Source organism: Syngnathus floridae, chromosome 14, assembly GCF_059516105.1.
Source record: "Syngnathus floridae isolate MCC-2025c chromosome 14, RoL_Sflo_1.0, whole genome shotgun sequence".
NCBI lineage: Eukaryota > Metazoa > Chordata > Actinopteri > Syngnathiformes > Syngnathidae > Syngnathus > Syngnathus floridae.
The window spans coordinates 1331974-1346387 of record NC_142426.1 but is presented as its reverse complement, the minus strand read 5'-3'; the positions used below and the strand labels follow the sequence as shown (position 1 = coordinate 1346387).

General features: G+C 46.3%; 2 non-coding genes across 2 annotated transcripts; one reads left to right on the top strand and one right to left on the bottom strand.

The window, feature by feature from the left end:
• Positions 1 to 498: 498 nt before the first annotated feature.
• trnas-gcu (transfer RNA serine (anticodon GCU)) lies at positions 499 to 580 on the bottom strand. The gene has a single exon. It is a non-coding gene; the product is annotated as a tRNA-Ser (tRNA).
• Positions 581 to 14302: 13722 nt separating this feature from the next.
• On the top strand, positions 14303 to 14414 carry LOC148386906 (U5 spliceosomal RNA). The gene has a single exon (XR_015862886.1). It is a non-coding gene; the product is annotated as a U5 spliceosomal RNA (small nuclear RNA).

Sequence of the window (14414 nt, the reverse complement as noted above, 5' to 3'; positions counted from 1 at the left end):
CCAAGCCCAAAAAAAAAAAACGCCTTTTTTTTTAGCATTTTTGTCCGATCGCGCAACTGTAGCACGCTGGTCGCATTGTTGTGACAGAGAGGTCGCTAAAATTTAGAAGTCCCGATGTACTTTCCAAAATTTAAGTGGACCTCAGTGCGCAGGGAGCTTAATTTGGTCCGATCGCGCAACCGCAGCACACAGGGCACTCACTGTCGCATTGGTTTAGGAGCGTCTTTGTGTTTTAGGATGTTTTTACTGCTCCCACTTGCTTCCTTTGAAGGCATGATTAAAGTTGATACAATCCTCAGAGTAACGAGAATGTAACAACGAACGGAGTCAGTTGGCATGCGGGACCTCTCGGTTCATCTCGCGAGGTTCGACAACCGAATTTCGTCCGACATCCGAAGCAAAAAAATCTCCAATTTTTTGTTCAAATACTGATTTGTTTGAGAACCGGGATATTAAAAAAAACAAGGCTCCACTGTACAACAATATAAAACAACCCTTCGACGAGGATGGGATTTGAACCCATGCGTACAGAGCACAACGGATTAGCAATCCATCGCCTTAACCTCTCGGCCACACCGTTTTGTGTTGACGGTCATGTTATGTATGTTTTGCCAAGACACTTTGGATGTGAAGCTCGTGAAAATCCGACGAAGATGTGATATGAAATGATGAGTGGAGTGCAATGGAGTAGCAACCCATCGCCTAAATATCTCAGCAATCGCATCTCATGCATGAGTTGTATGGGCGAGATGATATGGTATGCACGGTGTAGTTTAAAGCCGCAAGGTAAAATTATATGATACTTTAGATGTGAAACGAAGAGCTAAGCCACAAAAGAAGCGACACTGTCGACAAAGAAAAACATTCTTTTCAATGTTGTCTCACCCCGAATCTTTGGGATCATCGGATCTGCGCAGTTGGATAGTTCCACCAACATTATAACATCAACATTATTTCATGGTTTGCCTGGGTGTCCTGGCTGAAGATCTTAAAGAAAAGACCCTAAACTTATTGTATGCGATTGCATATTTGTCATGATCGTTTACCGTTGTGGCCGTAGCATCCCTGGAACGAATTTGGGTCATGGCGTAATTAAATTACGTTGATTGTTCGCGGCTTCTCCACCAGAATTAGTTTAGTTTTAGTGTTTTTATTTATTCATTTTTTAGCCATTATTAAAGCTTAGTTTTTGGCATCTAGTTTTAGTGTGCAAGCTAAAGCGGTCGGGCCGCAGTTACCAGGACCGCAACGGGCCGCAAGTTGAGCGGAGAGGCCCTGTCGGGCGGAGCTGGCAAGGAACAAGAGGACGGTGTGGCGCGATCGGCCCACAGTCGCCTGGACCGCAACAAACCTCCACAATCACCCGGCTGCCTACTACGGCGCACCCCACCCACCCTCCGCCAAGGCATCCTGGCTAGCCTAGCCTAACTCAAGTTCAGTGTTCTCCAACTGGCACTTTGTTAATTTACTCCTTCCCCCGCTTGCTGGAGCTGAGTAATCCATTCCAGGGTGTGTCTCAGTCATCAAACAACTCGGACTTCTACGCAGACCACGTTACAGCCACAGAAGCACCCGTCGTAACTTTGTTTTCTCCCAACCCGTCCATAACACTGTACCATCCATCTGCTCCTCCGCCGCCCGACACCCTGTCGCATGTCCAACACGTCATCAGAGACCTGGCGCACTTGGATCTTATTGTAGCAACCATGCGGGGCTGCAGTACTCCAGGTGGCTTGGAAAACATGGTGTGGACTTCACTCCTACACGGAGCAGACTCCGACACAAGACGGACACCGACCGGGTTGCTGGGAAAACACGGAGTGGATATTTCTCCAGCACGGAACGGAGACCAACACGGAGCGGCCCCCGGGTGGCCAGGACAAAATGAATTGGATTTCACCCCAACACAGAGTGGACCGCACTTCATGTGGCACAGAAAACGTGGAGTGGATTTCTCTCTACTTTGCCCCCTACCTAAACACAGCCCCACAGCCACAATCAAAATGGATCTCCTCAACATCCAAGCACTCATCCGTAAATCATCATTTATTCACAATCTCATCCTGGACAAAGGCTTAGACATAATGTGCCTGACTGAGACCTGGCAACCACCGGATGTCTATCAATCCCTCAATGAAGCCTGTCCCTCTGGTTATAAATACATAACTAAATCTCGCAGCAATGGCCGTGGCAGTGGCCTGGCTGTACTCCACCGTCTTGATCTAGAGCTGTTGCCCCTCCCTCTACCTGATCACTCCTCATTCAAATCACTTGCATTCAAATGTAAACCTCCATATCCTATCACAGTTTTACTTATTTACCACCCTCCTAAACCAAACTCTCTGATATTGAGGGGTGCTGGTTGGCCGCAGTTACTTTTTTCCCTTTGTCGTTTTGCTTTGCTTTGGTTTGATGTCTTTTATCTTTCACACTTACTGGCTTTCTTTGTGGCGCCGTTGTGTGGCAGCCTATTGAGTTGCGCTCATGCCATCTGTTTGTCTTTTGTATACCCGCACTGTGGTATGGATTCTGCTCGGGCCTGAATTTCAGTATGTATGGATTCGGGCTAGCGCCCAGGATTAAATTGGGCTAGTTGATCAACAGCAATGTTTTAAAGAAGGGCTTCTCTGGGAGTTGAACCCAGGACCTCCCACACCCAAAGCAAGAATCATACCACTAGACCAACAACCCACGACAAAAGCTTGTAGACCATGTTACATTCCGTGTAACGTTGGTCTGTCAAACGCTCCACAATGATAGACAACAGTGTTTCCAAGTAGAGCTCGTCCGGGAGTTAAGCCCAGGTAATCATGCACCCTAAGCGAGAATCATTCCCCTGCACCAATGAGCCCCATAGTAGACCAGCTGACCCCGTTACATTCCGATTGGTAGTCCATGTGACTGGGACCTGAAAACTCAATGACAGTGATTAATGGAATAAATGGAATTTAGTTGGCCTAAGGCTCCTAAGTCCCTAACTTCAAGCTCTAACGGCAATTCTAAAACACTAACAATAACCAAACCCTTATAATTAAGCCCTAACCTGCTAACTCGCTAACGGTAACCCCCTCATGTTTAACCCTAACCGCTAATGCTCCCCTTAAAGGTAGTGCCCTCTAAACTTGAAGGCAGGCATATACGAACCAGACCAGCAGATTGCCCCCTTTCAGTACTGTTTTAGAAACCTTTTCAGATGGTTAAAATCCACATAATAGTTATATGCACATGTGTTCCGTGAACGTTCCCCTTTTTGCCCCCTTCCTTTCCTTTCTCCCGCCAAGCAGTCCATCTTGCCCCAACACAGGGCATGTTCCTCTTTAGTATCAAAGTCAAAGTCCCAATGATCATCGTCACACACACATCTGGGTGTGGTGAAATTTGTCCTCTGCATTTAACCCATCCCCATGTGATTTTGATCCATCCCCTGGGGGAGAGGGGAGCAGTGAGCAGCAGCGGTGCCGCGCTCGGGAATCATTTGGTGATCTAACCCCCCAGTTCCGACCCTTAAATGCTGAGTGCCAAGCAGGGAGGCAATGGGTCCCATTTTTATAGTCTTTGGTATGACCCGGCCGGGGTTTGAACCCACAACCTTCCAGTCTCAGGGCGGACACTCTACTACTAGGCCACTGAGCTGGTATCGTGGATAGTATCACTGCTTGTCGCGTGAAAGACCGGGGTTCAGTTTTCAACCCTAACCCTAACCTATCCATCGATCTTCTTCCGCTTATCCGGGGTCAGGTCGCGGGGGCAGCAGCTTTAGGAGGAACTCCCAGACTTCCCTCTCCCCAGCCACTTCATCCAGCTCATCCCGGGGGATCCCAAGGCATTCCCAGGCCAGCTGAGAGACAGAGTCTCTCCAGCGCGTCCTGGGTCGTCCCGGGGTCTCCTACCGGTGGGACATGCGCGGAATACCTCCCCAGGGAGGCGTCCAGGAGGCATCCTGATGAGATGCCCGAGCCACCTCATCTGGCTCCTCTCAACGTGGAGGAGTAGCGACTCTACTCCGAGTCTCTCCTGGATGACCGAGCTTCTCACCCTATCTCTAAGGGAGAGCCCGGACATCCTGCGGAGAAAACTCATTTCGGCCGCTTGTATCCGGGATCTCGTTCTTTCAGTCACGACCCATAGCTCGTGACCATAGGTGAGGGTAGGAGCGTAAATCGACCGGTAAATTGAGGTCTTTGCCTTTTGGCTCAGCTGTCTCTTCACCACAACGGACCGGTACAGGGTCCGCATTACTGCCGACGCTGCACCGATCCGCCTGTCGATCTCGCGCTCCATCCTCCCTTCACTCGTGAACAAGACTCTAAGATACTTGAACTCCTCCACTTGGGGCAGGATCTCATCCCCGATCCGGAGAGAGCATTCCACCCTTTTCCGATCGAGGACCATTGACTCGGATTTGGAGGTGCTGACCCTCATCCCGACCGCTTCACACTCGGCTGCGAACCGCTCCAGTGAACCGCACGACTACAAGTCAAGAAATACAAAATTAAAACGTCAATGTCAGCATAAAGTGTGTCGGCTGGCAATGGCACAGCGGCAATGCTGTCTGTCACTCACTCGTGAATCTTTGCGAACGACCAATCAGCAGCGCCAGCGAGTGTTAGATGGAGGAGGGACTTTACGAGTCAGTGACGTAATTTCCCGTTCACGAACGAATCAGTGACGCAACATCTCGCTCACGACCGGGTGAGAGTGTGTAGGTGTTGTATTATAGAAAGAAATGTGTCAATTACCTGAGCTAATTATTATATATAATAATTTGGGGCGGGGGGGGGGGGGGTTGTGCAGTTGTATTGTTTGATGTGTGTTGGTTGTTGCCACTGGATGTTATAAAAAAAGCCGTATCAGTGTGTGTGTGTGCACGTGTGTGTGTGTGTGGGGGGGTATTCATTGAATGATTCGTTTGAACGAATCTTTTGAGTGAACTAATTCTAAAGATTCAGTTCACCTAAAAGAACTGGAATGTACATCACTAATCAGGTGTCTGACTTCGGATCAGAAGATTAATGGTTCGAGTCCCTTCGTCGTCAGTTTAGTGTTTCATGCAATGGAAATTTTATAGGAATGCTTTTTGGGTTCTGATTACTTTTTTGTTGTGCTGACTCCCCCCCATCTCCGTTTTCAGTGCAACAAAGCGACAAAAAACAAAAGAAAAAATGCTTTCTCTATTGCACACTAGGGCCAGCGTTTCCAACTAGGGCTAGGGTTTCCAACTAGGGTTCCAACTCCGGGTGGGGTTTCAAACTAGGAATTCCTACTGGGGCAAAGGTTTCCAATTAGGGTTTCCAATTTGGGCTGGGGTTTCCAACTAGAGACAACATTGGACAGCTGCCACTTGTTGGGAACCTTTAAATGTTTAGACTTATCAACAAATGTGTTTCAGAGGCCAGATTTAAAACATGGCTGCTGGTTTTCGTGAACCAAACCCATTAATAAAAAGTGAAAGAAGGAAACAATTCTTAATAGGAGAATCCTGGTTAGCTCAGGTGGTAAAGCATGAGCGTCTTAATCTGAAGGTCATGGGTTTGATCCCCAGATTGGGCAGGCCACACTTGTAGGGAACCTTTAATTCTTTAGTCTTATCAATAGATGCGTTTCACAGGCCACACTTAAAACATTCCTGTTTGCCCTAACCCAGGTATGGGCAAACTACAGCCCGCCAACCCAGAATAAATTGTATTATTAAACATTTTTTTGGGTCGTTTTGCCTGCAATGACTGCGTTTCCCCAGTAGATGGGGAACCGCTCGCCTACGCATTTACTACCGGAAGCTGTGTCAGAAAGCTCGGTGCACACTCACAAGTGCGTGTACGTACTCAGTAGTACGAACACGGCGCACTCGCGCTCTATTTGTATCAGTGCCGAATTTAGAGCGTGGGCTGTGACGACAGCATTCTTGTAATTCGCGCACTGAGCTTTCAGATACAGTTTTACGCTAAAGCCACCCACAAACCTTCCCCTGGAATCCTTCCATTAAAATGAATCGCCCAAGGAAAAGCAAGGTGGACACTGAGTGCCGAGTGTTTAAAAAAGAGTGGACAATTTGGCTTGACGTATGCGACGTGACGTTCAGCCACATGAACATCAACATCAACCCGTCACAGATCTAGGTAAATGGACCAACACCTCGGATATCTCCTAAGAATTGCCACAACAAATTTTACTCCAGACTATGACGCACTAGCAAAAAAACGGAGACCAACAACACTGTTCCCACTGAAAATGAAGGGGAGGCTCTCAAGTTTGTTGTAAAAAAATGCATTTTGAATATGATTTGTACAAATAGCAGGGATTGAAACTAGTGACCATTCTCATTTTCAAACAATGCAGGATGCTCAAGGACATTGATGCACCACCTGTTTGCGATTAATCTTAAATTCTTAAGGCTTACTTTGAGGAAGTGTTTCCCATTTCATCACCTCTGTTACCAGGTGTTTGTGAGTTAAAATTCTGGTCTGATTTTCAGATACCCCTCACCATGTTGCCGTTTTGATTACTTTATTTGGATGTATGCTTTCACCGATTCTTCAAGATGATATATTTGGTCGTAATGTTTGCCGTTTGATGTGATCTCATAAGATAAACATCTTTCATTAATCTGACCTGCAGGCACTGAAGTGATGGATTATTCATAATAACAGTGTCGTATTTTATGAGAATCACTGATAGCAGTTTTTTCGTGAATTTTCTTTTTTTTAATGCTGTTAATAAATGCATTTGTTTTCAAAGAACCTTTTTTGAATATCCATGCTTTACTACCTACTAAAGGCCAAAACCTTTTTTGCAATGACCTTTACAGGTCGTTTATATTACTTCACACAAACACTAAATCCATCTACTCCTGGTTCGGCCCTCCGGTCCAAATTTAGAACCCACTTCGGCCCGCAAGTCAAAAAGTTTGCCCACCCCTGCCCTAACCCATTAAAAAAACCCGCCTGACCTCAGCAATAACACCTAGACAGGGAGGAGATGGCCATCGACCAATCATCACACAATGTTTTGCATGCTTTAATATTTATATTGTGTTTCTTCAAAACTGGGCAACCCGGAAGAATTTGTCGTCTTTTGGTGGTCACAAAAACGCACGAGTTTTAGTGTGAGGGACCCGGGACCCAGGCCTGTATTAGTGCGCTTTGTCAGGAATAAACAATTGGTAAATTTGGTCTGATTTATCTACTGGTCTTCTCTTTGACAGAACGAACTCGCAAAATTGTTAGGTGCGCCAGTGTGTGGATTGGGACATAGCAACTCATGTGTTAAGTGTTGATCGCAATTTGGAGTCAGATCAATAACTAAAATCCGTAGCCTAACATGTGTCATGCTTTAGAAATCAAAAACTTTACTTCAGTCTGAACCAACTCTTGATTGATTGATTGAACTTTATTCATCCCACAGCGGGGAAATTCACTTGTCACAGCAACGCATATGACTGCAAGAATTATACGAGTGCAAGAATAAAACAAGTGTTAGAATTACAAAAACGGGTAAATAACAGACAAGGATAAACACAAATGCTGCTAGTAGAGACGAAACACATTCATTTTATCAGGTGGCATGCATGTTGTAAAGTCTGACAGCAGAGGGAATGAAGGACCTGCAGAACCGTTCCTTCCTACACTGAGGGTGCAAAAGTCTGCTGCTAAAGGAGCTGCTCAGGGACCGCACAATCTCATGGAGGGGGTGAGAGGTGTTGTCCATGATGGATTTTAGCTTAATCAACGTCCTTCTCTCACCCACAACCTCAATGGAGTCCAGTGGACAGCCCAGAACAGAGCTCGCTCTTCTGACCATCTTATTCAGTCTCCCCCTGTCCCGGTCAGTACTGCCCCCACCCCAGCAGACCACAGCGTAGATGATGGCCGAGTCATAGAACGTCCGGAGGAGAGCCCTGCACACACCGACGGACCTCAGTCTCCTCAGCAGGCGGAGGCGACTCTGGCTCTTTTAGTACAGGGCGTGGGTGTGATCAGTCCAGTCCAGTTTGTTGTTAAGGCGAACACCCGGGAATTAGTAGTTCTCCACTACCTCAATTTCCGATCCCTGGATGTTCACCGGAGTGAAGATGGGTGCTGTCCTCCCAAAGCTCACAATCAACCCCTTCGTCTTGCTGGTGTTCAGCTGAAGCTGGTTGAGCTCACACCAGCTGACAAAGTCCTTGATGACCAACCTATATTCCAGATCATTCCCCTCCGAGACATTTCCAACAATGGCCGTGTCGTCGGAGAACTTCTGGATGTGGCAGTGAGCGGTGTCGTGGGTAAAGTCTGAAGTGAACAGGGTGAAAAGGAAAGGAGAGAGCACCGTACCCTGAGGGACACCAGTGCTGCAGCGCACCACGTCGGACTCACAGCGATGTAACCTCACATACTGCGGCTGGTCGGTGAGGAAGTCTCTTGTCCATGCAGCCAGGCGCTGGTCCACACCCGCCTTCTCCATCTTCACCCTAAGCAGTGGTGGCTGGAAGGTGTTAAAAGCGCTGGAGAAATCGAAGAACATGATCCTCCCAGTGCTCCTGTTGTCCTCCAGGTGAAGCAGTGTTCTATGCGGTAAATAAATCACTGCATTGTCCACCCCAACACCAGGCCGGTAAGCAAACTGCAGGGGGTCCACTGCTCCCACTAGTGAGCGCAGGTGACCCAGGATGATCCTCTTCATAGTCTTCATCAGGTGGGAAGTAAAGGCAATAGGCCTGAAATGGTTAGGCACCTTGGGGCACGGCACCTTTGGTACAGGGACCACGCAGGAGGTCTTCCACAGTACTGGGACCTTGTTCAGGCTCAGGCTCAGGTTGAACAGGTACCTGACCACACCACTCAGCTGGTCCGCAATATCCCTGAGCAGTCTCGGCCAGATGCCTTCTGGGCCCGGGGTCTTCCCTGCTTTGATCGTTCTGAGGTGACTCCTCACCTGAAGATCTGTAAAGGAGAGGGGGATGTCGGAAGACAGGGGTGATGGAGTGGAGACAGAAGAGTGACTCGGGGGGGGGGTGAGAGGGGGTTGGTGAGCTGGCGGGGGGGGGGGGGGGGCTGGCGTGTCGAAGGTGGCAGAATGAGATGCGGAGCGAGGTGAATGGGTAGGGGGGAGGCGGAATCAAATCTGTTGAAGAATAGATTGAGTTCATGCACCCGGTCCTTGTCCCCATAAGCTGGTTTCTGATCAGCCCCTTTACGATGGCTGGAGATGGACTGCAGACCCCTCCAATGTCAGTTTACAGTTCAACAAAAACCAAAAGAAAAAATGCCAAGTTTTCGCTGTTGCAGATGTTTTGGTGTGTTGATCACGAAAACAATGTTAAACTGAGGAGGCCTGAAAGCACTGCTTTAACAATTGAGGAATATACGTACGTTTTGTGTGCCAAATCTTCATTACAGCCAATAGCAGAATCCTGATTAAAGGTACAAAAAGAAAAGCAAATGACTATGTGTTTCCGCTGGTTCTTCTCTGCAACACAGGAAGTTTGCATTCGCAGGGACACTACAGTTGTGCCCATCGGCAAAAGGCAGCCCCCAACTACCACATGAGTAGCCAACAGGCCTGTTCTAAAACAGCTCACTGATGAGGACGTATTATTTTCAAGGAATGTTCGAGAAGTAATCGTTGTTAAAAAAAAAACATGATGGTGGTTCTTGGAGATCACTGTTTATATACACACACACATATATATATATATTGAGTCTAGGGAGACAAATACACCGCAAATTGTGGGTAGGTGTCAGGTGATGAGCCACAGAAGAAATCACAGTTACCACAGATAGATAACGAGCCTCATTTTGAAGCAGAGCTAAACATCAGGGATGAGAACGGAAAATGAAAAAAAAAAACACTGAAAAGTAGCCGGGGTATAGGGGCCGCATGCCCGACTTGCTGCAGGGGGCCAGGGCCGCAGGCCGAGGGCCACTTGCCCCAATTGGGGGCTGCAGGGGCCACAGGCCCCTATTGGGGGCCACAGGGCCCACAGGCCCCCATTGGGGGCCGCAGGGGGCCAGGGGCAACGCCCTAGAGGGGGCTCAGGGAGAAATGCTCCCTGGAAACTACTGCATTTTGGCAGCAGAGCAACTCCAAAACCATTAATTTCATCGCTCGATTTCAACAGTTTTGTTAAAAAAGATGAATTTCCAGAGTCTTCAAATTGGACTTGGTCAAATTTTAAGCTTCGAGGAAGGGCAGAGGAGACAGCCGCTCCGGGCAGAAAGGGGAAGTCGCCAATTTTACTTTTTAGGCTATGCTCCTCACGGCCGGAACCTTTCCTATTTTTTAAACATAATTCGGATTTTGGAACAAAGGAGAGCTGATCACTCGACTTGTTCAACCAAATAGGTTTTTAGACCTTTAGTCTCCTCTTCTGCTTTGAGTGGGCGAGTCTTGTTTTCTTTGTTTTTTCAACTTGTAATTCTTTTGCTTGCTTATTCATTAAATCTCTTCTTAAGCCTTAATTCGGTTATCGATTATTTCGTAGTAACTATGTTGAGCATGGTTTTATATGCAGTAATTACAACTTTAAAATGTCTTTATTCCCCTATCGTAGTCATTCTTTAAAGCCGTTCAATTCTTTTTAAAGTGAAGACAGCTTTAATCCTTAACATCAGGAATTGTCATATCTGGTTCGAAGTAGTTATCTTGAGCTCAGCTAGGGCGAGGGCGCTCTAGTAAATTAACGAATCCTTGAGGTCTTAACAAAGACATCTAAAAATATCCGTAACATAACAACAGCTTCAAACAGAAAAAAGGGGAGCCATCAATACGATGCGGTCACTTCGAAGTCTTGCCTCAAATTGAGCTACTCGGCTCGAGCTTCGGGTGACTTGAGAGGGATTGCCGTCGTAAAGAAATTAGATTGATTCTGGTAGAGTCAATTTAACTCGGGTGGTTAGATTACGGACGAATCCCCTAAAAAAAAAAGAAAAACTGCTGGGTCTGGGACGCGGACCAGGCAGCAGCGTTGGAAGACCTAAAGAAAGCTCTGTCCTCTCCTCTGGTGCTGGCTATGTATGACACGGGCAGAGACACTAAAGTATATGCTGATGCATCATCGTATGGGTTGGGGGGCATAATTCTCCAGAAATGGGGGGAAGGATGAAAGCCTTTGGCTTACGCATCATGGTCACTCACTCCAACTTAGCAATGATACGCACAGGTGGAGAAGGAGGCTCTGGTCTCAAATGGGCCTGTGAACGGTTTTGGGAATTCCTCATCGAAAGAAGTTTTGCCTGGAGACAGACCATAAACCCCTTGTCAGCCTGCTTGTAGCCCAAGCACTGGATCTTTTGCCACAGAGAATCCAGTGTTTCAGGATGAGGCTGATGCGCTACTCATACTCCATCGTGCACGTACCAGGAAAGTCGCTTTGGACAGCAGACACACTTTCACGTGCACCTGTAAAATCACGCATGTCCACTGATGACCAGAAGCTGATGGAGAGCACAAACATATTTGTGGACTGTGTCACTGAGAGTCTACCTGTCAGCTCATCATATACAGAAAACCTGAATGAGCAGTTGAAAGCCGACAGTGTCTGCTCGCGTGTCACGACCATGTGCATGGAAGGATGGCCAGCACATGCAAAACAGGAACCAGCGCTGAACCAACTCACTGGCCGGAGCGAGCTGCATCAACAGTGAAAAACTGCTAGAAGACACACACCTGGTAATACCTTCCGCAATGAGGAACGACGTGCTATTCAAATTACACAAAGAAGACTTAGGTGTCGTGAAATGTAAAGCACGTGCACGTCAATCTGTGTGGTGGCCGGGACTCAGCCAGCAAGTGAACGAACTGGTACTGAAATGCAGGACATGCATACAAGAGCAACACAACCCAAAAGAGGCACTCATGCCATCAGGGTGCCCTGAAAAACCTTGGCAAAAGTTAGGAACAGACCTTTCTACACAAGAGGCAGAATAATCCTCTAAGGTCTGACAAGACAAAGGCAGTTTACCCTATGATCTCTGGAAAAAGGGAGATGTGGTATTATCATATATTGAAACTATAATAGTATATATATAGTGTGTTATTGAAGGTCTCGCATATTGTTGACAGTTGGGGGATCTGTGGTGCGCCAGGGGCATTGTACTGCTATGTGAGACACAAGTGGGGAAAAATAACAAGTTGCTGAATAAAGAAGTTGCATTAACGTTCATCTCTACTCCGTAAAAACACAACAGTGGTGGACTGCGTTCGCGCTCTCCCCTGGTCTTTCTGATTAAAACAAAAATCACGCGCAGTCGTACGCACATGGAGTTTAGGTGTGCGATGCTGTGACACACTGAACGCTTTTGAGCATGTTATTAACTGTACTCTAGAACTGTGCATTTGCTTGCTAAACTGTATTAACCAAATTAGTCAATGCAAAATAATATGTAATTACCACGTTCCTGACTCGTTACATGACCTGAACGTATCAAAACCTTTTTGTCGGCTGTTGGTCTGTCTTTTTGAAGAATGCGCTTAATTTTTGTTCCTCATACATCACAAGTATGGATTTCTAGAAAACAACTTTTACTTCCTAAAGTAAAATGACAGATTTATATTCAAATGTCAAATATCGAATGCCACCATCGCAGTGGAGGTGAATTACACGCCAAACCATACCAGCAACGACAAAAGCCTCAATTATTTGTGACACGAGAGATATAGAGCACTTCTGAAATTTGAGAAATCATTTGAGAAATTACGATCAAGTCAAGTCAAGTCAAGTCAAGTCAAGTCAAGTCAAGTCAAGTCAAGTCAAGTCAAGTTTATTTGTATAGCCCTAAATCACAAACAGTCTCAAAGGGCTTCACATAGCCAAAATTGACAATTATTCTCAAAGCATCCCCTGATCTTAAGCTCCCAAAAGGGCAAGGAAAAACTCAAAAAAACCCTGCCAGGGGAAAATGAGAAACCTTGAGGAGGGACCACAGATGGAAGGATCCCCCTTTCAGGATCACCAGGTTGTAATGGATGCAGAGAGGGCACAAGTAATACCTAATATGAAAATCAATGAAAAAATGGATGTCGGAGGTGCCCTCGATTGTCCTGGCAGTGTCTTCAAGGAGGTTGAGCTGCAGTTACCCTCCCCAGCCAGGGATGGGGTGGGCAGAGAGAACAAAACAAACTCCGGCCAAATCGGCCACTACAAATTAGTTAAAGGCCATCTCATAGAAATGTGTCTTTAAACGTGTCTTAAATGTTTCTACTGAGGTAGTAGTTCTAATATCCATTGGTAGGGCATTCCAAAGCTCTGGAGCCCGAATAGAGAATGCTCTAGAACCTGCAGACATTTTCTTGGCCCTCGGTGTAACTAAAAGACTAGCGTTTTGCGAACGAAGGTTACGAGACGGAACATAAGGAACGACTAGGTCGACAAGATATGAAGGCGCTAAGCCATGCAGTGATTTATAGGTTAGTAGAAGAACCTTGAAGTCACATCTTAAATGGACCGGGAGCCAATGATCGTATTTTGTTTCCTTTTATGTGTTGAATAAAGTTATGAAATCACACGTTTTCAAATAAAACACAGAGATGGGATCATTTCCCATTCTTTTATACCAAAAGTACACGTACCAAGACATACAACTGTTTTTACCTTCAATACTCAAAATAGACGCCCAATCGATAGGTGACGCTGTTTCAAAGAACGAGCGCCGTCAGTGTTCGATCAGACACCTACAATCCTGTGCGCCAACTACTATGTTTAAAGTAAGTGAGACATTAATGAACACAAAATACTCCTTTAAACATTCTATTTTGGTTGAGTCCTTGTGTTAGAGTTGTGCACACTCCAACTTATTTTGCAAGAATCAAACAAGAGACAAGTAAGTCCTTTTAAGCACCTGCAGGTGGAGAGTCCATTTGTCGCTGTGTGGACAGGGATGATCGAATGAAGTCTGACTCAGGCCTCTAGCAGGAGCATTTTATTGAGAGAAACAGAGTGGGGGTTGAGAGTGGGGGTGAGAGTAGACAGGATGGGGCGAAAGCCCCTTGCCTGCTGATCAAAGCACAGCAGGGGGTCTTTCACGATGTTATGTAAACAAAACAACTTTGATTGCTTCCTCTGCATCAGTTCAAAAGATCTTAGCACTTTGTTCTACTACTTTTGTGAAGACAGGACAAGCGAGTTTAATTATTACAGGTTACATTCCAACATAAGCATAGGATCAAACTAATCTATCAACCCTAACACCTTGCAAGTATAGCAAATCCATCAACTTCTATTGTTTGTATTAGAAGGAATGGTTGCTGCAATTTGAGTGTGAGACCGCCTGTGAATTTGGTGAGACCAGCAGTGGGGTGGCCCGTTTTGACTCAGATTTTCAGATCACTCGTTTCTCTTCAGATGGAATAAATCTTTCGCCTTTTACTAAAGATTTCCGTGGAGAGGAACAATAAGAGTATATCTCAATTTGTTGATGCTCTGCGAAAGCAGAGCG